At 57.4% G+C, this 24,411-nt stretch overlaps 3 non-coding genes and 1 pseudogene across 3 annotated transcripts; all 4 read right to left on the reverse strand.

Annotated features, from left to right (window-relative positions):
• Positions 1 to 3,601: 3,601 nt before the first annotated feature.
• On the reverse strand, positions 3,602 to 3,783 carry LOC124299414 (uncharacterized; annotated as a pseudogene).
• Positions 3,784 to 10,420: 6,637 nt separating this feature from the next.
• LOC124299409 (U2 spliceosomal RNA) lies at positions 10,421 to 10,603 on the reverse strand. Its single transcript, XR_006907003.1, has one exon. It is a non-coding gene; the product is annotated as a U2 spliceosomal RNA (small nuclear RNA).
• Positions 10,604 to 12,681: 2,078 nt separating this feature from the next.
• Positions 12,682 to 12,864, reverse strand: LOC124299408 (U2 spliceosomal RNA). Its single transcript, XR_006907002.1, has one exon. It is a non-coding gene; the product is annotated as a U2 spliceosomal RNA (small nuclear RNA).
• A 6,705-nt stretch (positions 12,865 to 19,569) lies between these two features.
• LOC124299412 (U2 spliceosomal RNA) lies at positions 19,570 to 19,752 on the reverse strand. The gene has a single exon (XR_006907006.1). It is a non-coding gene; the product is annotated as a U2 spliceosomal RNA (small nuclear RNA).
• Positions 19,753 to 24,411: the final 4,659 nt, after the last annotated feature.

Below are 24,411 nucleotides of genomic sequence, written 5' to 3' on the forward strand. Positions count from 1 at the left end.
TCCAGAACTTGACAAAATATTTCCACCGTTCACAGACAGATACGTTTGAACTATTCATTTCTCGATCTGTTTTACAATAACCAACTACATCAAAATAAACAATTTCGCACAAAATCCATGATCGGCGGTATTATAAATTTCCACAATTTATAATACAATTACAGTACTCTTTACGCGAACCTTGCGCGATTTTACATATTAACATGACACAATTTTGAGGGTAATTTTGGCGAAAGTGTCGTACGAATTTATCACAAAAAATTCTCCTTTACAATTTAACCAACTTTGCCCTATGTTAGGGGCCAAATGAGACCAGTGTAATTTTTAACTTCATAACACCACACCTGCCGCGACCGTGGTCCATCGGTTGGCAGGGCTCTTTTAAACAATCCACAAAAAGTTTGCTAATTTATTCGGCGCCAGCTAGTGTAACTACTAACAGAACTTGTCGGCTAGCGAGAGCAAGAGAAGTGAGTCCAGTTGGTGGAACCAAACTTTAGCAGATTCAAATAAATACCAAGGATCACATTTTGCATAATAAAAGAGTAACAAACGACTTACGTTTGTGCGGACAACTAACGAATAATTCCTTTTATTTCGTCCTTCAAATGATATTGTTGCAGGCGTCTTTCCTTCTCGTTTGATAATTTTACAAAATGCAGGCCTTAGGGTAGCTGGATCAGCTCTGACAAATACTCTCGTTCGATATGCTCCCACACATACGCTAGATATGACCAACTATAATTTCACGTGATTAATTCACGGATTACAACGAATCGAGTTTTACAGATCGAGATCATTCTACACACGTCAAGTGTCAGGCGTAGACTCGCTCTCGGACCCTTCGTCAAACTTACCACCTCGAAATTACAAGAGTGGGGCAGGGACTCGAGTGGGGCGATTTCTAACGCCATTTTAGACGAAGCACTTTTGCCAAAATGTGACGTACTTATTTCAACTATCGTAACGCGCGACACATAAATATCGTTGATGGTTTTACTTGAGCGAACGAGTCGAGGACGATGTTTTCCTGTCTCATTAGAGCTACTTGCTGCGTCGCCTGCGGGCTCGAACACGGACGACGACCCTGATGATGATGTTGTGGACGGGGCTGGTGAAGACGGCGGGCTTTCCTCGGTGGACGCCGGGGCGGACCCGCGGGGATGTCGTCGGCGGGTCCGCTGGGGGACGACGCTCCACGGATCCCTCGCTGGTGAGACCGCCCTCTGCTCCGTCTCCGCGATGGAGGGGAGGGTCCTTGCCGCACGTGGCGGTGCGGCAGGTAGTCCCAGGGTGGTCGTGGTGACCCTCCCCCTTGCGAGAGGCCTTGAGGTGGTGATCGGCCCCCCGCACATCGTCGTTGTCGTCGTCGCCGTAGTGAGTGTAGCAGCCACCGCCGACGTGATCGGCCGTCCGCTTACCGACCCCGCTCTCCGGCTCCGGGTGTTGTGGGCCGGCGGGGCCGGCATCTCCCACGGTGGAGGGCTGCCTCCGGTGGGACCGCCAGGGGGAAGTGATGTGGCCCTGGCGGTCGATCGCAGCCCTCTGCGTGCAGCCGGCACGCCGGATGATGGCTGCATCGTTGCGGTGGTGGCGCCCGCGGTGACGGCGGCGTATGTAGTGGCCGCCGTCCTCATTCGCCCCGGGAGTGTCGATGGTCGGGGGGGGCCTCCTCTGGTGGTGGTGGGCCCCGCCGCATTTGGTGATGGAGTTGCGGCGGGGCGCGGATGTTGTGCCCCCCTTGGTCCCGGGGATGTCCGCAGTGGTCTGGACACGGTGCCTCTCCTGGTGGTGGTGGAAGGTGGGGTCGGCTCGACCGGCACGCTGGCGGCTCTCGTCCTCCTCGTCAGGGGGCCCTCGTGGATGGAAGGTCGGGCCCCCGGAGAGCCGCGTTGACCCCCGCTGGTCCTCCGCACCCCGTCGTTGGAGAGACGGGGTGCCTCTGGGGTCCTCCTTATTGCCGGCAGCCGACTGGTGCTGCACCGCGCTCCAGACCCGGTCGTCGTGGCGGGCGCCACAGATGTTGTGTGGGCGGTCTCGTTACTCCTCCGTGGTTGGCTGGTGGTCTGCCTCGTCGTCCTCGACGTCCCGCTGGTGGTGGCAGGGCAAGTGGTGGTAGATGCCCTGCTCGAGCCCGCCGTCGTCGTCGCTGTCCTCGTCGCCCGTGTCCGACCCACAGGCGCCGCAGCGCTGAAAAAGTTCAAAATTGACCGCTCACGGCCCTCGTCATCAGTACGCGGCTGCTGCGCCGCGGGTGCTTCAGGCGCACCCCGACTACCTGTAGCTGGCGCGGGAAGGGCCCGCTCGTGGTGCGGCTTCACCGCCTTGAGGGGATACTCCCCCTCGCCGATGAAGCCACACACACCGCAGCGGAACTTCATCCCGCGCTCTGGGTGGTATTTACGAAGATGTTTTTTAAGGTCGGCGTGCGCCCTAAACGCCCCCACCGCCCATGTCCCCCTGCCCCTGCCACCTCGAAAACAATCTTGGCAGCGGAACTCGTCCGGGAACGGGGAGTCCACGAAGACTTCCATCACGCCGCTAAGTGAAGCCGCCGATTCAGCGGTGCCTTGTGAAAAGAAGAAAGAAAGGGGAGATAGAAAAGGATTGGGGTAAAATACGGGTTATCAAAGGAATTGAAAAGAGAAAGCGATAGTCGGTATTGCCTCTGTTACCTTAAGAGAGAGTCGATAACAGAGGGGGAGGATAAATTACCGACGGCCCGCAGTACCGACCTGTGACTCGCGCCAACAGCTTCGGCTACTGACCGCCGGGGGGGCAGCACCAGCCTGTCGCACCTTTGGCAGGTCAGACGTGTTTCAGTCGTTCCCGACCTCGGGCAACGACAGACGTGGTGGTAGAAGGATCTCGAAGCTGTCGCCGAGGGAATAACTCGCGCTATTTCCTCAGAGAAACTTCGAGACTTACGTTAACTCTGGGCTGTTGAAGCCGGAGAGACCAACCCTCGTGCCGACGCACTTGCAGTCGGTCTTCCAGCAGCTACAACCCGTTGAGTCTTAACGCGCTCGGGATGGGAGCGCAACCGAACACTGCAACTCACCGTCACAAGGGCACCAACAAGTGTTGGTGCGACGGCTCGCTACAGTGACGGAAACTAGGGGTGGGGTAAAGGATTAACCGGCCTAGTGCCGCGCGAGAACGGCTAAGCAAGGTCGCCTCGCAATCGGCACCGTATGGCCGGGGGAAAGAGACAGAAGAAAGAAAGAAAGGCACCACTTACCTCAGACGGGTCCACCCACCGGCGCGATGTCCCGGGGAGTTCCGCCGCACACACTACGGGGGGACGAAGCGGGGGAGACGCACACACTCGCGGCACAACACTCGCGCACTTAAACCGCGTCCCGATCGCTTCCCGGCAAAACTTAAAACTTAACGCCTAGCTAATAAATTAAATAAATAAATGAATAGAATCTAAAGTGTAGAGATAGAATAGATATATACAAGTGTATAAATAAAAGTGTATATATAAAACGATAAAAACAAAAAGTCAAAAATAAAAGTCTAAAAATCAAAAAATTAAAAATCAGCTAACCTATCCAGCTGATTTTTGGAAGGTGGCGGAGTGCTCTGATATTAAATGTCCTAGTGGGCCTGCTCCCTACGGTACTGCAATGCAGGGTCGACCCGCGGCGAAGCCGGAGCAAGCCCCTGACACTCCACCACCTTCCAAAAATCAGATTAATATTCTGGCTCCTCAATGGGGAGCGTATCAGATATTAAGCTGATAAGAACAGATAAAGGGCGTTTATTAAAACAGACAATGTTCCCCCGGGCTTACAGTTGTTCACCCGGGGGTGCTTTAGGTACATCTTCCGCCCCTGGCGGTGGCTTAAATATAGATATAAAATTACAGTATACACATGATACATAACAAGGAAAGAGAGTTGTATAGTGTATAGGCGTATTAATAAATAAAATAAAATAGGTAGAAGCATCTTTGGCTATGACTATAAAATTGTTGAGTTGCATGTACTCCAGTAACTAAAAAAGAGGAAAAAAGAGGTAAAAAGAGGTAAAATATGCGGACTAGTGTCTTTGGTTTAAAAGGCAATAAAAGGCTGAAGCACATGCAACTTGCTAAAACTTAAACAGTATAGAAATAAAAAGACTAGGTCAGATAAGTAAAATAGAAAGAAATAAGGGTAAAAGAGTGAATACAGTTAAATAAATAGATAAATAAATAAAATGGAAGTAAAAAGAGGATAAATAGGTTTAAGAAGATGCATAGATAAAATAAATATAGTAATATAGTAGGTATAGAGTAAAAGAGTAGAGTGTATAGTAGGGAGATAATTTGTGGCAATGCCATCACTGGCCACCGCCCTTCATTAGAGTTGAGAGAAAATAGAAATAAGTAATATAGATTCAAATATAGCTATAGAGTATGCATTAAAAGTAATGGGACGCAGCCTAGATTTGGCCCGTGAGCGGCGGCCTCTCGCCGTTTGAATTTTCTATTGAATTTGCTCCCGCATCACTCCCCAAGGGTCCGCTAATCTCAGGCACGCGATATTGCCTGACGCCCGAGACGTGCTCCACGTATATGTCTCTTGACCATCGGATGGTCTCCGAAACAATGAGCCGGCGCATCAGCGCTGCATACCGATTACCGATATGCAGCTGCTTCAGCACCGACTCATTCCTCGGATCCCATGAGCCGAGGGCGCCGACGACGAACGCAGAGACCGTCACCCGGTAACCGCGCCTTCCGAGCTCATCGGCCAGGGGCTTATATTTCAAGATCTTCCGGCCCCTGGCCTCATCGAACGCTACTCTACGGTTCTCGAAAGGCACGGTCACATCGACGATGACGATACTCTTTGAGGGCTCGTGCCTGACCACGATGTCAGGTCTGAGAGCCCCCAGCTCGCCGTCCACCCCCTCGAACCGCCTATTTACCCGGAGCTGCCCTGGCAGGCGGTTCGCCTTCGCTAGGCGGGCGACGATGGCATCATGCCGCAGCTGCCACGCGGCCGAGTGCGGGCGGCAGTGGCAGATCACATGGGGAAGGGATTCGAGTGCTCCCCCGCAACGCCGGCAACGCCTGTCCCCGTCGCCCCAGCGTCGTGCCCCGTTAAGGGGCAAGACGTCTAGGCGCGCGCGATGGACAAAGCGCCAATCAGCGAAGCGGGTGAAGCTGCCGCCGCGGAGGAAGTGGTTGGAATACCTCGACCACGACGACACCTCGAACACCTTCCCCTGGTCTGGCTTCCGTAAAAGTCTTTGACCGTAGTGCTCCGCCCATGCCGCCCGCAGTCGGCGTACTATCTGGCCTCGTGCTCGCGGTGGCACCACCGTCGTCCGTCCAGCCGAGCCCCGGATCTCCACGGCCAGCTCCCCAAGCTCCGCAGACCATCGCCACTTCAGGCCCAGGGCCTTCGCGCTCCTCCTCGCCGCATTCCGAGCCCTCGACCACAGTGAGGAAGTGTCCCCCCCGTCTCTGGCAAGCCCATCCTCCAGCGAACCGGAAAGATAGGCCGCCAGGTCGTAGCGCGACGGGTCCCGTCCAAGTTTCCTGGACACCGCCCGCCCCAGTGAGCTCCATGCCAACTCCCTGACCACCGCATCGGCCGCGGATAACATCCGGAAGGCGTGAGCGATGGTCAGGGCGTCGGCAAGGTCTGCCAGAGGAAGCAGTCCGCATCCCCCCCTACTGGGAGGGAGGAAGACCACCTCCGCGCTAGCTCTCTGGGGAAGGTTTAGCCAGGACTTGGCCAGGCGCTTAGCTAGCCTGTCGGCTGCCGTCAGAGGACCCTTCTCCACGTGTGCTCCCCGCAGCGAGAAGTCAAGACGGGGCAATATGAAAGTTGCCACCGTCTCAACCTTCTGCCACGGGGTGAGGAGGGACTCGTCAACGGCTCGGAGGTCGCGTTCCAGCTCCTGAACCGTCACCAGCGGGGTCTGCTTCACCTGGTAGCCAGTCGGGATCCCCAGGTGCAGGTAAGGCTCCCCCTCCGCCAGAGCCGTCATTTCCTGACCTTGGAGGGTGAAGCGGGTGGGAAGAACCCGGCCACCGCGCCCACGCCCCATATGGAGCGTGGCGCACTTTGCGGGCTTAAACCGGAGTCCAATCCCACCCGCCGCAGCCTCCACTGCCTCCAGCAGCGCCTCCATCCCCTCCGGAGTGTCAGATATTAACGCGAGGTCATCGGCGTACGCTAGTAAATTGTGCCGATGGCCGTGTAGCGTGTAACCCGCCGGGTGGGCCGATGCTGCACGCAGCACCGGTTCCAGCGCCAGGTTAAACGCCACAGGGCTCATCGGGCACCCTTGACGCACTCCGGAGCGGATGGTGACGGGGTCCGTGTATCCTTCGGACGTTCGCACACGGGTGGAGCAGCCATTATACATCTCCTCTACGATATTTCTTAACGGCGACGGGACTCCCGCTTCCTCAAAGGCGCGCCAGATCGCCTCGTGGGGGACCGAGCCGAACGCGTTCGACAAGTCCAGCCACGAGACGATCACTTGACGCCCCGACCTGCGAGCGTCGGAAAGGACCTCCTGCAGTACGAAGTTGTGCTCGTAGCACCCCTCGCACGGCAGGAAGCCCTTCTGTTCCGGACTGAGCCGGTTGTTGTAGACGGCCCAGGCAGTAAGCCGGTCAGCCAGCAGCGCGGCGAAGAGTTTGGGCGTGGTGTCACCCAGCGCGAGCGGCCTCCAGTTGGACAGGTCATCGCGGTCACCCTTTTTGTGGATGAGAACCGTGTTCGACGACTTCCAGCTGGGGGGGACCGCCTCCAGACGACGGCAGGCGTTAAACGTCGCCGCCAGCAGACGACAATCGGGGTCGGCCTTTCGGAGGTCACGGTAGGTGAGCCCGTCGGGACCCGGCGCAGAATTATTCATACGCCGGAGCCGACGGTCCACCTCTCGCTCCGTGAAAGGCCTAACCAGATCGTCGTTGCTGTTTTCGTCCGGAGGTGTGAGAGGTTCGGCCAGAGGGCGGCCCCCCAGGCTCTCCGCCGGAGCGTACATGTCCTCAAAGTGCTGACGGATCCGCTCCTTTGACACTTCACAGTGTTGGAGCGGGCCCGTCAACACTTCTTGGACAGCGCGCCGACGGTTCGCCCGAAAGAGCCGCTGAATCCTCGTGGCCTCTCTCACTCGGTCCCCCCCCGCTGGAAGTGCCCCACGGCGCTCACCACCGGGGCTCCCGCGATTTCCCGCCCGCCCGGACCCCCCGCGCGTGGCTTCCCCAGCCCTCCCCTCGCGCCGGCCCCCCGCACGACCGGCCGCCCTCTCCTCCCCCACAGCCCCCGTTCTCGTTCCGGTGGTTTGGAGGAACGTGGCGACTCGCGTCGCCAGCTCCTCCAGATCTTCCCAACTTGCAGCCGCTTCCGCCAGACCGATCAGCTGTTCCCGCTCACGCACCACGCCTTCCTCGTCGACACGATTACCAGCGTGGTGGATCATTGCAGACCGATCGGCCGGCCTCGGCGGCTGCCCCACCGGAGCCGGTGGCTGACGGGGTTGGTTGGGCCGTCGTTGGCTCCTCGCAGGCGGACACCCGCGCCCAGAGGTCGCGGGCCTCCCGTCACCTGTGGCTCCTCCTGCCCGTTGTGCTCCGGTCCTCCGGATAGCACCTCCTCTGTTTCTTCCTTGGCTCCGGGGCTCCATGTCCGTGGAGCACGTGTCCGGCGTCCTCGATCTAAAAGCGGAAGAAGAAAAAGGATTATTGTTTGAGTTACCGCGTGCACGCGCGCCTGGCCTCGCATTATCCCCTGAGGCGCAAACACGGGAGCTTCGCCTTGTTGGCGCAGATTGTCGCGTATTAATATAGTTGTTATTATTGTTGTTGTTATTATTTGAACTACCACTACTCGCTGCGTCGCCTGGGGGCTCGAACACGGACGACGACCCCGATGATGATGTCGTTGACGGGGCTGGTGAAGACGGCGGGCTCTCCTCGTTGGACGCCGGGGCGGACCCGCGGGGATGTCGTCGGCGGGTCCGCTGGGGGACGACGCTCCACGGTTCCCTCGCCGGTGAGACCGCCCCCGATTCCGCCTCCGCGATGGAGGGGAGGGTCCTTGCCGCACGTGGCGGTGCGGCAGGTAGTCCAGAGATGGTCGTGGTGACCCTCCCCCCTGCGAGGGTCCTTGAGGTGGTGATCGGCCCCCCGCACATCGTCGTCGTCGTCGTCGCCGTTGTCAGTGTGGCAGCCACCGCCGACGTGATCGGCTGTCCGCATACCGACCCCGCTCTCCGGCTCCGGGTGTTGTAGGCCGGCGGGGCCGGCATCTCCCACGGTGGAGGGCTGCTTCCGGTGGGGCCGCCAGGGGGAAGTGATGTGGCCCTGGCGGCCGATCGCAGCCCTCTGCGTGCAGCCGGCACGCCGGACGATGGCTGCGTCGTCTCGGTGGTGGCGCCCGCGGTGACGGCGGCGTATGTTGTAGCCGCCGTCCTCATCCTCCCCGGGAGCGTCGATGGTCGTGGGGGGCCTCCTCTGGTGATGGTGGGCCCCGCCGCGTTTGGTGATGGAGTTGCGGCGGGGCGTAGATGCAATGCCCCCCTCAGTCCCGGGGATGTCCGCAGTGGTCTGGACGCGGTGCCTCTCCTGGTGGTGGTGGAAGATGTTGGTGGAGTCGGCTCGACCGGCACGCTGGCGGCTCTCCTCCTCCTCGTCAGGGGGCCCTCGTGGATGGAGGGGCGGGCCCCTGGAGAGCCGCGTTGACCCCCGCTGGTCCTCCGCACCCCGTCGTTGGAGAGACGGGGTGCCTCTGGGGTCCTCCTAATTGCCGGCAGCCGACTGGTACTGCACCGCGCTCCAGACCCGGTCGTAGTGGCGGGCGCCACAGGTGTTGTGCGGGCGGTCTCGTCACTCCTCCGTGGTTGGCTGCTGTTCTGCCGCGTCGTCCTCGACGTCCCACTGGTGGTGGCAGGGCGTGTGGTGGTGGGTGCCCTGCTCGAGCCTGCCGCCGCCGTCGTCGTCGTCGCTGTCCTCGTCGCCCGTGTCCGACCCACAGGCGCCGCAGCGCTGAAAAAGCTCATAATAGGCCGCTCACGGCCCTCATCTACAGTGCGCGGCTGCTGCGCCGCGGGTGCTTCAGACGCACCCCGACTACCTGTAACTGGCGCGGGATGGGCCCGCTCGTGGTGCAGCTTCACCGCCTTGAGGGGATACCCCCCCTCACCGATGAAGCCACACACACCGCAGCGGAACTTCATCCCGCGCTCCGGGTGGTATTTTCTTAAATGTTTTTTGTAGTCGGAGTGCGCCCTAAACGCCCCCACCGCCCATGTCCCCCTGCCCCTACTGCCATGAAAACATTCCTGGCAGCGGAACTCGTCCGGGAACGGGAAGTCCACAAAGACTTCCATTACGCCGCTAAGTGAAGCCGCCGATTCAGCGGTGCCTTGAGAAAAGAAGAAAGAAAGGGGAGATAGAAAAGGATTGGGGTAAAAGACGGGTTATCAAAGGAGTTGAAAAGAAAAAGCGATAGTCGGTATTGCCTCTGTTACCTTAAGAGAGAGTCGGTAACAGAGGGGGAGGATAAGTTACCGACGGCCCGCAGTACCGACCTATGACTCGCGCCAATCGGTTCGGCTACTGACCGCCGGGGGGGCAGCACCAGCCTGTCGCACCTTTGGCAGGTCAGACGTGTTTCAGTCGTTCCCGACCTCGGGCAACGACAGACGCGGTGGTAGAAGGATCTCGAAGCTATCGCCGAGGGAATAACTCGCGCTATTTCCTCAGAGAAACTTCGAGACTTACGTTAACTCTGGGCTGTTGAAGCCGGAGAGACCAACCCTCGTGCCGACGCACTTGCAGTCGGTCTTCCAGCAACTACAACCCGTTGAGTTTTAACGCGTTTAGGATGGGAATGTAACCGGGCACTGCAACTCACCGTCACGAGGGCACCAACAAGTGTTGGTGCGACGGCTCGCTACAGTGACGGAAACTAGGGGTGGGGTAAGGGATTAACCGGCCTAGTGCCGCGCGAGAACGACTAAGCAAGGTCGCCTCGCAATCGGCACCGTATGGCCGGGGGAAAGAGCGAGAAGAAAGAAAGATAGGCACCACTTACCTCTGACGGGTCCACCCACCGGCGTGATGTCCCGGGGAGTTCCGCCGCACACACTACGGGGGGCCGAAGCGGGGGAGACGCACACACTCGCAGCACAACACTCGCGCACTTAAACCGCGTCCCGATCGCTTCTCGGCGGGATTAAAACTAAATAGCCTAGCTAATAATAAATAGAATAAATAAATAAATAACTAAAATCTAAAGTGTAAAAGATAAAATATATACAAATGTCAAGAAATAAAAGTGTATATATAAAACGATAAAAACAAATAGTCAAAAATAAAAATCTAAAAATTCAAAAAATTAAAAATCAGCCTAACCTATCCTACTGATTTTTGGAAGGTGGCGGAGTGCTCTGATATTAAATGTCCTAGTGGGCCTGCTCCCTACGGTACTGCAATGCAGGGTCGACCCGCGGCGAAGCCGGAGCAAGCCCCTGACACTCCACCACCTTCCAAAAATCAGATTAATATACTGGCTCCCCAATGGGGAGCGTATCAGATATTAAGCTGATAAGAACAGATTAAAGGGCGTTTATTAAAACAAACAATGTTCCCCCGGGCTTACAATTGTTCACCCGGGGGTGCTTTAGGTACATCTTCCGCCCCTGGCGGTGGCTTAAATATGGATATAAAAATACATAATATACACATAAGAAGAAAAGAAGGTTGTATAGTGTATAGGCATATTGGTTAATAGAGTAGGTAGAAACATCTTTGGCTATGACTATAAAATTGTTAAGTTGCATGTATTCCAGTGACTAGAAGAGAAAAGAAGTAGAATATACAGACTAGAGTCTTTGGTTTAAAAAGCTTTAGGGTTAGTGGTCGGGTGATTGATGTAGATGACACTGGTTTACTTTTAACCCAGAAGAATTATTTATTATAAAATACTCGGTTAAGTTACGAAGAAAATAAATGATGTGATGTGATGTTGAAGGCGCGCTGGCAGAGTTGATGAGCGCGGGTGGCTGTTGAGAGGGCACGTCAGTCACTGTTGAGTGTCAGAGAGAGTGTCCGTCAGTCACTGTCGAGTCTCAGAGAGAGTGTCCGAGTCTTGTGTCTGCGCTGTGTCCGTGCATCGGTTTTATGCACGAGGAAACAGTTAGGAAGTAGGTGGATGGAAGGGATTTCTTGTTTGTGATAGGACGAAAAGGTACAAAGGAGATGACATGCAGAAAATATGGGGAAAACCCAGTAATTAGAAAAACGTGCCTAAAATGCGCATGCACGATCAAGTCATAAAACTTGGATCTGCATGCGGGCGGTCGAGTTGTAAAAACTCGAGACGCGCGGCGGCGTCGGTTGTAAAGGCTAGGGGTTCCAAATTGCGGTGCAATAATTTAAGATTAGGGGAAATATGGATTTTCAAATGAATTTTGGATTTCTGGGATTTGTCACGTCCGGTTGTAATTTTCTGTCCAATTTTATGAGGCGAAGCCGCCACAAAGCAATAAAAAGCTGGGGTACGTGCAACTTGCTAAGACTTAAAAAACAGAGCAGTATAGACATAAAAGGACTAAGTCAGATAGGTAAAATGGAAAGAAATAGACAGTCTATAAATAAAATAGAAGTAGAAAGAAGATAAATAGGGTTAAAAAGATGTATAGATAAAATAGATAAGATTAAAAGAGGTAAAATAAATAGGTTTAAAAGAGGTGTATAGTTAAAGTAGATAAGATTAAAAGAGGTAGAATAAATATGTTTAAAAGAGGTGTATAGTTAGAATAGATAAGATTAAGAGGGGTAAAATGACTAGGTTTAAAAGGGGTGTATAGTTAAAATAGATAGGGTTAAAAGAGGTAAAATGTCGGATTAAAAGAAAAGCTAATCTGTGGCTAATATACACTCGTTTGTAGAAGATTAAAATTACAGGGATTAGCCCCAACTGGCCACCGCCCTTCATTGAAATTAATAGAATATAGAGAGAAGAGATATAAAAGTGTAAAAAGAATAGGTAAAAAGACGGTAACGAATTAATTTGACTATAGAAAAAAAATAAAATAAAAATGATTAATTCAACTATGCGGGATGATGGTGGGGAGGGAGGAGGCAGGATCAATCTTTTTCTTGTTTTTACAGAAGAGAGAAAAGGGTCTAAGAATGATAAAAGTCACAATACATGATGTTATTGGTACTGCCTCCTCCCGCTGACATGTTCCACATAGATATCCCTGGACCAACGAACGGTGTCGCTGACCAGGAATTTTCTCATCATCCCGGCATAGTATCGTCCCACTCGGAGGTGCTGTAGCAGGCTGTCGTTGTGGTGGTCCCAGCCTCCGAGTGAGCCGACGATGAAGGCGTCCAGTCTGACAGTGTAGCCGCTGGCCGCGAGCTGAGTCGCCAGCGGTCCGTACTTCTCAAGCTTACGTGCACGGGCGGCGGCGAACTCGATCTTGCCGTTCTCGAACGGCACAGCGACGTCGACGATGGTGATGGTGCGGTTGACCTCGTCCCGCACCACAATGTCGGGGCGCAGCGTGCCCGCTTCGCCGTCTACGCCCTCCACTGTCTGGTTGACGCGGATGACTCCTGGGCACCGAGAGGCGGCCTTCAGCCTAACCTTCAATCAGCCTAACCTATCCTACTGATTTTTGGAAGGTGGCGGAGTGCTCTGATATTAAATGTCCTAGTGGGCCTGCTCCCTACGGTACTGCAATGCAGGGTCGACCCGCGGCGAAGCCGGAGCAAGCCCCTGACACTCCACCACCTTCCAAAAATCAGATTAATATACTGGCTCCCCAATGGGGAGCGTATCAGATATTAAGCTGATAAGAACAGATTAAAGGGCGTTTATTAAAACAAACAATGTTCCCCCGGGCTTACAATTGTTTGCCCGGGGGTGATATACATACAATTTCCGCCCCTGGCGGTGGCTAAAACATACATAGATTTGAAATAGAATATTGCGTGTGATTTCAAGAGGGCTGTCACGTCTTTGGCTAAAACTCGGTTAAAATATTTAGGTTGCATGGAACCCATTGACTAGAATAAAAACGGTATACTGGGGTACACGCAACCTGTTAATGTTTAAAATAATAAAAGGTACAGAGAATAGATAAATAAATAGGTAAAAATGAAATAAATTAGGAGGTAAATAATTAAAAAAAGATAGATAGATTTAAAAGAGAAACGTATAGATAAAATGGATAATAGAAGAGTGTAGGATAAATAAGTAAATAGATAAAAATAGAATAAATAGAGAGGTAAATAAATAGAAAAAAAAAGATGGATAGATTTAAAAGAGAGACGTATAGATAAAATGGATAAAATTATAAAAGAGTGTAGGATATAGGAGATATAGAGTAAAGAAAAAGTAAAAGTAGTCTGTAGCTAACATGCAATCAAATTTGCAGAAAGTTAAAATTCCAGGGACTAGCCCCTACTGGCCACCGCCCTTAATTAGAATTATAAAAAATGAAAAATAGTAATTTAGTTCCATCTAGAACATGCACTTAAAATAAAATAGTGGGACGCAGCCTAGATTTGGCCCGTGAGCGGCGGCCTTTCGCCGTTTGAATTTTCCATTAAATTTGCTCCCGCATCACCCCCCAAGGGTCCGCTTAACTCAGGCACGCGGTATTGTCGGACGCCCGAGACGTGCTCCACGTAGATGTCGCGTGACCATCGGATGGTCTCCGAGACAACGAGCCGGCGCATCAGCGCTGCATACCGATTACCGATATGCAGCTGCTTCAGCACCGACTCATTCCTCGGGTCCCATGAGCCGAGGGCGCCGACGACGAACGCAGAGACCGTCACCCGGTAACCGCGCCTTCCGAGCTCATCGGCCAGGGGCTTATATTTCAAGATCTTCCGGCCCCTGGCCTCATCGAACGCTACTCTACGGTTCTCGAAAGGCACGGTCACATCGACGATGACGATACTCTTTGAGGGCTCGTGCCTGACCACGATGTCAGGTCTGAGAGCCCCCAGCTCGCCGTCCACCCCCTCGACCCGCCTATTAACCCGGAGCTGCCCTGGCAGGCGGTTCGCCTTCGCTAGGCGGGCGACGATGGCATCATGCCGCAGCTGCCACGCGGCCGAGTGCGGGCGGCAGTGGCAGATCACATGAGGAAGGGATTCGAGTGCTCCCCCGCAACGCCGGCAACGCCTGTCACCGTCGCCCCAGCGTCGTGCCCCGTTAAGGGGCAGGACGTCCAGGCGCGCGCGGTGGACAAAGCGCCAATCAGCGAAGCGGGTGAAGCTGCCGCCGCGGAGGAAGTGGTTGGAATACCTCGACCACGACGACACCTCGAACACCTTCCCCTGGTCTGGCTTCCGTAGAAGTCTTTGACCGTAGTGCTCCGCCCATGCCGCCCGCAGTCGGCGTACAATTTGGCCTCGTGCTCGCGGTGGCACCACCGTCGTCCGTCCAGCCGAGCCCCGGATCTCCACGGCCAGCTCCCCAAGCTCCGCAGACCATCGCCACTTCAGGCCCAGGGCCTTCGCGCTCCTCCTCGCCGCATTCCGAGCCCTCGACCACAGCGAGGAAGTGTCCCCCCCGTCTCTGGCAAGCCCATCCTCCAGCGAACCGGAAAGATAGGCCGCCAGGTCGTAGCGCGACGGGTCCCGTCCAAGTTTCCTGGACACCGCCCGCCCCAGTGAGCTCCATGCCAACTCCCTGACCACCGCATCAGCAGCGGATAACATCCGGAAGGCGTGAGCGATGGTCAGGGCGTCGGCAAGGTCAGCCAGAGGAAGCAGTCCGCATCCCCCCCTACTGGGGGGGAGGAAGACCACTTCCGCGCTAGCCCTCTGGGGAAGGTTTAGCCAGGACTTGGCCAGGCGCTTAGCTAGCCTGTCGGCTGCCGTCAGAGGACCCTTCTCCACATGTGCTCCCCGCAACGAGAAGTCAAGACGGGGCAATATGAAAGTTGCCACCGTCTCAACCTTCTGCCACGGGGTGAGGAGGGACTCGTCAACGGCTCGGAGGTCGCGTTCCAGCTCCTGGACCGTCACCAGCGGGGTCTGCTTCACCTGGTAGCCAGTCGGGATCCCCAGGTGCAGGTAAGGCTCCCCCTCCGCCAGAGCCGTCATTTCTTGACCCTGGAGGGTGAAGCGGGTGGGAAGAACTCGGCCACCGCGTCCACGCCCCATGTGGAGCGTGGCGCACTTTGCGGGCTTAAACCGAAGTCCTATCCCACCCGCCGCAGCCTCCACTGCCCCTAATAGCGCCTCCATCCCCTCCGGAGTGTCTGAAATTAAAGCCAGATCGTCGGCGTAAGCTAGTAAATTGTGCCGATGGCCGTGCAGCGTGTAACCCGCCGGGTGGGCCGATGCTGCACGCAGCACCGGTTCCAGCGCCAGGTTAAACGCCACAGGGCTCATCGGGCACCCTTGACGCACTCCGGAGCGGATGGTGACGGGGTCCGTGTATCCTTCGGACGTTCGCACACGGGTGGAGCAGCCATTATACATTTCCTCGACAATATTCTTTAGCGGCGACGGGACTCCCGCTTCCTCAAAAGCGCGCCAGATCGCCTCGTGGGGGACCGAGCCGAACGCGTTCGACAAGTCCAGCCACGAGACGATCACTTGGCGCCCCGACCTGCGAGCGTCGGAAAGGACCTCCTGCAGCACGAAGTTGTGCTCATAGCACCCCTCGCACGGCAGGAAGCCCTTTTGCTCCGGACTGAGCCGGTTGTTGAAGACGGCCCAGGCAGTAAGCCGGTCAGCCAGCAGCGCGGCGAAGAGTTTGGGCGTGGTGTCACCCAGCGCGAGCGGCCTCCAGTTGGACAGGTCATCGCGGTCACCCTTTTTGTGGATGAGAACCGTGTTCGACGACTTCCAGCTGGGGGGGACCGCCTCCAGACGACGGCAGGCGTTAAACGTCGCCGCCAGCAGGCGACAATCGGGGTCGGCCTTTCGGAGGTCACGGTAGGTGAGCCCGTCGGGACCCGGCGCAGAATTATTCATACGCCGGAGCCGACGGTCCACCTCTCGCTCCGTGAAAGGCCTAACCAGATCGTCGTTGCTGTTTTCGTCTGGCGGTGTGAGAGGTTCGGCCAGAGGGCGGCCCCCCAGGCTCTCCGCCGGAGCGTACATGCCCTCAAAGTGTTGACGGATCCGCTCCTTTGACACTTCACAGTGCTGGAGCGGGCCCGTCAACACTTCTTGGACAGCGCGCCGACGGTTCGCCCGAAAGAGCCGCTGGATCCTCGTGGCCTCTCTCACTCGGTCCCCCCCCGCTGGAAGTGCCCCACGGCGCTCACCACCGGGGCTCCCGCGATTTCCCGCCCGCCCGGACCCCCCGCGCGTGGCTTCCCCAGCCCTCCCCCCGCGCCGGCCCCCAGCACGACCGGCCGCCCTCTCCTCCCCCACAGCCCCCGTACTCGTTCCGGTGGTTTGGAGGAACGTGGCGACTCGCGTCGCCAGCTCCTCCAGATCTTCCCAACTGGCAGCCGCCTCCGCCAAGCCGACCAGCTGTTCCCGCTCACGCGCCACGCCTTCCTCGTCGACACGATTACCGGCGTGGTGGATCATTGCGGACCGATCGGCCGGCCTCGGCGGCTGCCCCACCGGAGCCGGTGGCTGACGGGGTTGGTTGGGTCGTCGTTGGCTCCTCGCAGGCGGACACCCGCGCCCAGAGGTCGCGGGCCTCCCGTCACCAGTGGCTCCTCCTGCCCGTTGTGCTCCGGTCCTCCGGATAGCACCTCCTATATTCCTCTCTCGGCTCCGGGGCTCCATATCCGCGGAGCACGTGTCGGGCGTCCTCGATCTGAAAACGGGACGATTGTGATTATTGTTGTTGTTGTTGTTGTTACTATTATTGTTGCTGTTAATGTTGTTATTATTATTTTCGTTTTCGCGTGCATGCGTGCCTGGCCTCGCGTTAACCCTCGGGGCGCAGACACGGGAGCCTCGCCTTAATGTCGTTGGCGGTCGCGTATTGTTAAAGTTATTATTGTTTCTGTTGTTGTTATTGTTATCAGAACTACTACTACTCGCTGCGTCGCCTGGGGGCTCGAACACGGACGACGATCCCGATGTAGATGTTAAGGACGGGGCTGGTGAAGACGGCGGGCTCTCCTCATTGGACGCCGGGGCGGACCCGCGGGGATGTCGTCGGCGGGTCCGCTGGGGGACGACGCTCCACGGTTCCCTCGCTGGTGAGACCGCCCTCGACTCAGCTTCCGCGATGGAGGGGAGGGTCCTTGCCGCACGTGGCGGTGCGGCAGGTGGTCCCCGGATGGTTGTGGTGACCCTCCCCCCTGCGAGGGGCCTTGAGGTGGTGATCGGCCCCCCGCACATCGTCGTCGTCGTCGTCGCCGTCGTCAGTGTGGCAGCCACCGCCGACGTGATCGGCTGTCCGCATACCGACCCCGCTCTCCGGCTCCGGGTGTTGTGGGCCGGCGGGGCCGGCATCTCCCACGGTGGAGGGCTGCCTCCAGTGGGACCGCCAGGGGGGAGTGATGTGGCCCTGGCGGTCGATCGCAGCCCTCTGCGTGCAGCCGGCACGCCGGACGATGGCTGCGTCGTCGCGATGGTGGCGCCCGCGGTGACGGCGGCGTATGTTGTAGCCGCCGTCCTCATCCTCCCCGGGAGTGTGGATGGTCGTGGGGGGGCTCTTCCGATAGTGGTGGGCCCCGCCGCGTTTGGTGATGGAGTTGCGGCGGGGCGCAGATGTTGTGCCCCCCTTAGTCCCGGGGATGTCCGCAGTGGTCTGGTCGCGGTGCCTCTCCTGGTGGTGGTGGATGTTGGTGGTGGAGTCGGCTCGACCGGCACGCTGGCGGCTCTCCTCCTCCTCGTCAGGGGGCCCTCGTGGATGGAGAGTCGGGCCCCCGGAGAGCCGCGTTGACCCCCGCTGGTCCTCCGCACCCCGTCGTTGGAGAGACGGGGTGCCTCTGGGGTCCTCCTCATTGCCGGCAGCCGACTGGTACTACACCGCGCTCCAGACCCGGTCGTCGTGGCGGGCGACACAGGTGTTGTGTGGGCGGTCTCGTTGCTCCTCCGTGGGTGGCTGGTGGTCTGCCGCGTCGTCCTTGACGTCCCGCTGGTGGTGGCAGGGCACGTGGTGGTAGTTGCCCTGCTGGAGCCCGCCGTCGCCGTCGTCGTCGTTGATGTCCTCGTCGCCCGTGTCCGACCCACAGGCGCCGCAGCGCTGAAAAAGTTCATAATTGGCCGCTCACGGCCCTCGTCAACAGCGCGCGGCTGCTGCGCCGCGGGTGCTTCAGGCGCACCCCGACTACCTGTGGCTGGCGCGGGATGGGCCCGCTCGTGGTGCAGCTTCACCGCCTTGAGGGGATACCCCCCCTCGCCGATGAAGCCACACACACCGCAGCGGAACTTCATCCCGCGCTCTGGGTGGTATTTTCTAAGGTGTTTTTTATAGTCGGAGTGCGCCCTAAACGCCCCCACCGCCCATGTCCCCCTACCCCTACTGCCATGATAACAATCCTGGCAGCGGAACTCATCCGGGAACGGGAAGTCCACAAAGACTTCCATCACGCCGCTGAGTGAAGCCGCCGATTCAGCGGTGCCTTATGAAGAAAAGAAAGAAAAGGGGAGATAGAAAAGGATTGGGGTAAAAGACGGGTTATCAAAGGAGATGAAAAGAAAAAGCGATAGTCGGTATTACCTCTGTTACCTTAAGAGAGAGTCGGTAACAGAGGGGGAGGATAAGTTACCGACGGCCCGCAGTACCGACCTGTGACTCGCGCCAACAGCTTCGGCTACTGACCGCCGGGGGGGCAGCACCAGCCTGTCGCACCTTTGGCAGGTCAGACGTGTTTCAGTCGTTCCCGACCTCGGGCAACGACAGACGTGATGGTAGAAGGATCTCGAAGCTGTCGCCGAGGGAATAACTCGCGCTATTTCCTCAGAGAAACTTCGAGACTTACGTTAACTCTGGGCTGTTGAAGCCGGAGAGACCAACCCTCGTGCCGACGCACTTGCAGTCGGTCTTCCAGCAACTACAACCCGTTGAGTTTTAACGCGTTTAGGATAGGAATGTAACCGGGCACTGCAACTCACCGTCACAAGGGCACCAACAAGTGTTGGTGCGACGGCTCGCTACAGTGACGGAAACTAGGGGTGGGGTAAGGGATTAACCGGCCTAGTGCCGCGCGAGAACGACTAAGCAAGGTCGCCTCGCAATCGGCACCGTATGGCCGGGGGAAAGAGACAGAAGAGAGAAAGAAAGGCACCACTTACCTCTGACGGGTCCACCCACCGGCGCGATGTCCCGCGGAGTTCCGCCGCACACACTACGGGGGGACGAAGCGGGGGAGACGCACACACCCGCGGCACAACACCCGCGCACTTAAACCGCGTCCCGATCGCTTCCCGGCAAAACTTAAAACTTAACGCCTAGCTAATAAATTAATTAAATAAATAAATAACTAAAATCTAAAGTGTAAAAATAAATATATACAAGTGTATAAATAAAAGTGTATATACAAAACGATAAAAACAAAAAGTCAAAAATGAAAATCTAAAAATCAAAAAATTAAAAATCAGCTAACCTATCCAGCTGATTTTTGGAAGGTGGCGGAGTGCTCTGATTTTAAATGTCCTAGTGGGCCTGCTCCCTACGGTACTGCAATGCAGGGTCGACCTGCGGCGAAGCCGGAGCAAGCCCCTGACACTCCACCACCTTCCAAAAATCAGATTAATATACTGGCTCCCCAATGGGGAGCGTATCAGATATTAAGCTGATAAGAACAGATTAAAGGGCGTTTATTGAACAAAACAATGTTCCCCCGGGTTTACAACAGTTTGCCCGGGGGTAATATTTACAGATTCCGCCCCTGGCGGTGGCTAAGACATGCATAGGTATAAAAGTAGGAGTGTGTGATTGAGAAATGTTATCACATCTTGACTAGAGTAATAAATTAAAATATTTGGGTTGCATGGACCCCAGGGGCTATAGTAGAGAAGAAAAGAAAAGTAGAATAAGCACTGGGGTACATGCAACCTGTTAATATTTAAAATAACATGCAAAAATTAAAAGAACAAAGGTAAAAGAGTAAAAAAGAATAAATAGATAAATAACTAAAATGCAAGTATAAAAAAATAAATAAGTTTAAAAAAGAGAAGAAAATTTGTATAAAATATTGGAGAGGTACAGAATAAAGAAAAAGATATAAAATGGAGAAATAGTCTGTGGCTAATACATTTAGATGATTAAAATTACAGGGACTAGCCCCTACTGGCCACCGCCCTTCGTTAGAATTTAATAAGAAGAAGAATAAAAAGAAGAGATATAGATTCGAATATCGATCTAGAGCATGCATTTAAAATATTGGGACGTAGCCTAGATTTGGCCCGTGAGCGGCGGCCTCTCGCCGTTTGAATTTACATTTGGATTTGCTCCCGCGTCACTTCCCAAGGGTCCGCTTAACTCAGGCACGCGGTATTGTCGGACGCCCGAGACGTGCCCCACGTAGATGTCGCGTGACCATCGGATGGTTTCCGAGACAATGAGCCGGCGCATCAGCGCTGCATACCGATTGCCGATATGCAGCTGCTTCAGCACCGACTCATTCCTCGGGTCCCATGAGCCGAGGGCGCCGACGACGAACGCAGAGACCGTCACCCGGTGACCGCGCCTTCCGAGCTCATCGGCCAGGGGCTTATATTTCAAGATCTTCCGGCCCCTGGCCTCATCGAACGCTACTCTACGGTTCTCGAAAGGCACGGTCACATCGACGATGACGATACTCTTTGAGGGCTCGTGCCTGACCACGATGTCAGGTCTGAGAGCCCCCAGCTCGCCGTCCACCCCCTCGACCCGCCTATTAACCCGGAGCTGCCCTGGCAGGCGGTTCGCCTTCGCTAGGCGGGCGACGATGGCATCATGCCGCAGCTGCCACGCGGCCGAGTGCGGGCGGCAGTGGCAGATCACATGAGGAAGGGATTCGAGTGCTCCCCCGCAACGCCGGCAACGCCTGTCACCGTCGCCCCAGCGTCGTGCCCCGTTAAGGGGCAGGACGTCCAGGCGCGCGCGGTGGACAAAGCGCCAATCAGCGAAGCGGGTGAAGCTGCCGCCGCGGAGGAAGTGGTTGGAATACCTCGACCACGACGACACCTCGAACACCTTCCCCTGGTCTGGCTTCCGTAGAAGTCTTTGACCGTAGTGCTCCGCCCATGCCGCCCGCAGTCGGCGTACAATTTGGCCTCGTGCTCGCGGTGGCACCACCGTCGTCCGTCCAGCCGAGCCCCGGATCTCCACGGCCAGCTCCCCAAGCTCCGCAGACCATCGCCACTTCAGGCCCAGGGCCTTCGCGCTCCTCCTCGCCGCATTCCGAGCCCTCGACCACAGCGAGGAAGTGTCCCCCCCGTCTCTGGCAAGCCCATCCTCCAGCGAACCGGAAAGATAGGCCGCCAGGTCGTAGCGCGACGGGTCCCGTCCAAGTTTCCTGGACACCGCCCGCCCCAGTGAGCTCCATGCCAACTCCCTGACCACCGCATCAGCAGCGGATAACATCCGGAAGGCGTGAGCGATGGTCAGGGCGTCGGCAAGGTCAGCCAGAGGAAGCAGTCCGCATCCCCCCCTACTGGGGGGGAGGAAGACCACTTCCGCGCTAGCCCTCTGGGGAAGGTTTAGCCAGGACTTGGCCAGGCGCTTAGCTAGCCTGTCGGCTGCCGTCAGAGGACCCTTCTCCACATGTGCTCCCCGCAACGAGAAGTCAAGACGGGGCAGTATGAAAGTTGCCACCGTCTCAACCTTCTGCCACGGGGTGAGGAGGGACTCGTCAACGGCTCGGAGGTCGCGTTCCAGCTCCTGGACCGTCACCAGCGGGGTCTGCTTCACCTGGTAGCCAGTCGGGATCCCCAGGTGCAGGTAAGGCTCCCCCTCCGCCAGAGCCGTCATTTCTTGACCCTGGAGGGTGAAGCGGGTGGGAAGAACTCGGCCACCGCGTCCACGCCCCATGTGGAGCGTGGCGCACTTTGCGGGCTTAAACCGAAGTCCTATCCCACCCGCCGCAGCCTCCACTGCCCCTAATAGCGCCTCCATCCCCTCCGGAGTGTCTGAAATCAAAGCCAGATCGTCGGCATAAGCAAGTAGATTGTGCCGATGGCCGTGCAGCGTGTAACCCGTCGGGTGGGCCGATGCTGCACGCAGCACCGGTTCCAGCGCCAGGTTAAACGCCACAGGGCTCATCGGGCACCCTTGACGCACTCCGGAGCGGATGGTGACGGGGTCCGTGTACCCTTCAGACGTTCGCACACGGGTGGAGCAGCCGTTATACATCTCTTCAACAATATTCCTTAACGGCGACGGGACTCCCGCTTCCTCAAAAGCGCGCCAGATCGCCCCGTGGGGGACCGAGCCGAACGCGTTCGACAAGTCCAGCCACGAGACGATCACTTGGCGCCCCGACCTGCGAGCGTCGGAAAGGACCTCCTGCAGCACGAAGTTGTGCTCGTAGCACCCCTCGCACGGCAGGAAGCCCTTTTGTTCCGGACTGAGCCGGTTGTTGTAGACGGCCCAGGCAGTAAGCCGGTCAGCCAGCAGCGCGGCGAAGAGTTTGGGCGTGGTGTCACCCAGCGCGAGCGGCCTCCAGTTGGACAGGTCGTCGCGGTCACCCTTTTTGTGGATGAGCACCGTGTTCGACGACTTCCAGCTGGGGGGGACCGCCTCCAGACGACGGCAGGCGTTAAACGTCGCCGCCAGCAGACGACAATCGGGGTCGGCCTTTCGGAGGTCACGGTAGGTGAGCCCGTCGGGACCCGGCGCAGAATTATTCATACGCCGGAGCCGACGGTCCACCTCTCGCTCCGTGAAAGGCCTAACCAGATCGTCGTTGCTGTTTTCGTCTGGAGGTGTGAGAGGTTCGGCCAGAGGGCGGCCCCCCAGGCTCTCCGCCGGAGCGTACATGTCCTCAAAGTGCTGACGGATCCGCTCCTTTGACACTTCACAGTGTTGGAGCGGGCCCGTCAACACTTCTTGGACAGCGCGCCGACGGTTCGCCCGAAAGAGCCGCTGAATCCTTGTGGCCTCTCTCACTCGGTCCCCCCCCGCTGGAAGTGCCCCACGGCGCTCACCACCGGGGCTCCCGCGATTTCCCGCCCGCCCGGACCCCCCGCGCGTGGCTTCCCCAGCCCTCCCCCCGCGCCGGCCCCCAGCACGACCGGCCGCCCTCTCCTCCCCCGCAGCCCCCGTTCTCGCTCCGGTGATTTGGAGGAACGTGGCGACTCGCGCCGCCAGCTCCTCCAGATCGTCCCAGCTGACAGCCGCTTCCGCCAGACCGATCAGTCGTTCCCGCTCACGCACCACGCCTTCCTCGTCGACACGATTACCAGCGTGGTGGATCATTGCGGACCGGTCGGCCGGCCTCGGCGGCTGCCCCACCGGAGCCGGTGGCTGACGGGGTTGGTTGGGCCGTCGTTGGCTCCTCGCAGGCGGACACCCACGCCCAGAGGTCGCGGGCCTCCCGTCACCTGTGGCTCCTCCTGCCCGTTGTGCTCCGGTCCTCCGGGTAGCACCTCCTCTAATTCTACCTTGGCTCCGGGGCTCCATATCCGTGGAGCACGTGTCCGGCGTCCTTTGCCTAGAAATAGAAAGATTTATATTATTGTTGTTATTGTTACTATTGTTGTTATTTTCGTTTCTACGTGCATGCGTGCCTGGCCTCGCATTGACCCTCGGGGCGCAAACACGGGAGCCTCGCTTTGTTCTGGCTGGCGGTCGCGTGTTATTAAAATTGTTGTTATTATTGTTATTACTACTGCTCTTGTTTGAACTACTGCTACTCGCTGCGTCGCCTGGGGGCTCGAACACGGACGACGACCCCGATGATGATGTCGTGGACGGGGCTGGTGAAGACGGCGGGCTCTCCTCGTTGGACGCCGGGGCGGACCCGCGGGGATGTCGTCGGCGGGTCCGCTGGGGGACGACGCTCCACGGTTCCCTCGCCGGTGAGACCGCCCTCGATTCCGCTTCCGCGATGGAGGGGAGGGTCCTTGCCGCACGTGGCAGTGCGGCAGGTAGTCCGGAGATGGTCGTGGTGACCCTCCCCCCTGCGAGGGGCCTTGAGGTGGTGATCGGCCCCCCGCACATCGTCGTCGTCGTCGTCGCCGTCGTCAGTGTGGCAGCCACCGCCGACGTGATCGGCTGTCCGCTTACCGACCCCGCTCTCCGGCTCCGGGTGTTGTGGGCCGGTGGGGCCGGCATCTCCCACGGTGGAGGGCTGCTTCCGGTGGGGCCGCCAGGGGGAAGTGATGTGGCCCTGGCGGCCAAACGCAGCCCTCTGCGTGCAGCCGGCACGCCGGACGATGGCTGCGTCGATGCGGTGGTGGCGCCCGCTGTGACGGCGGCGTATGTGGTAGCCGCCGTCCTCATCCTCCCCGGGAGTGTAGATGGTCGTGGGGGGCCTCCTCTGGTGGTGGTGGGCCCCGCCGCGTTTGGA

This window comes from Neodiprion virginianus, chromosome 2 (genome assembly GCF_021901495.1).
Source record: "Neodiprion virginianus isolate iyNeoVirg1 chromosome 2, iyNeoVirg1.1, whole genome shotgun sequence".
NCBI lineage: Eukaryota > Metazoa > Arthropoda > Insecta > Hymenoptera > Diprionidae > Neodiprion > Neodiprion virginianus.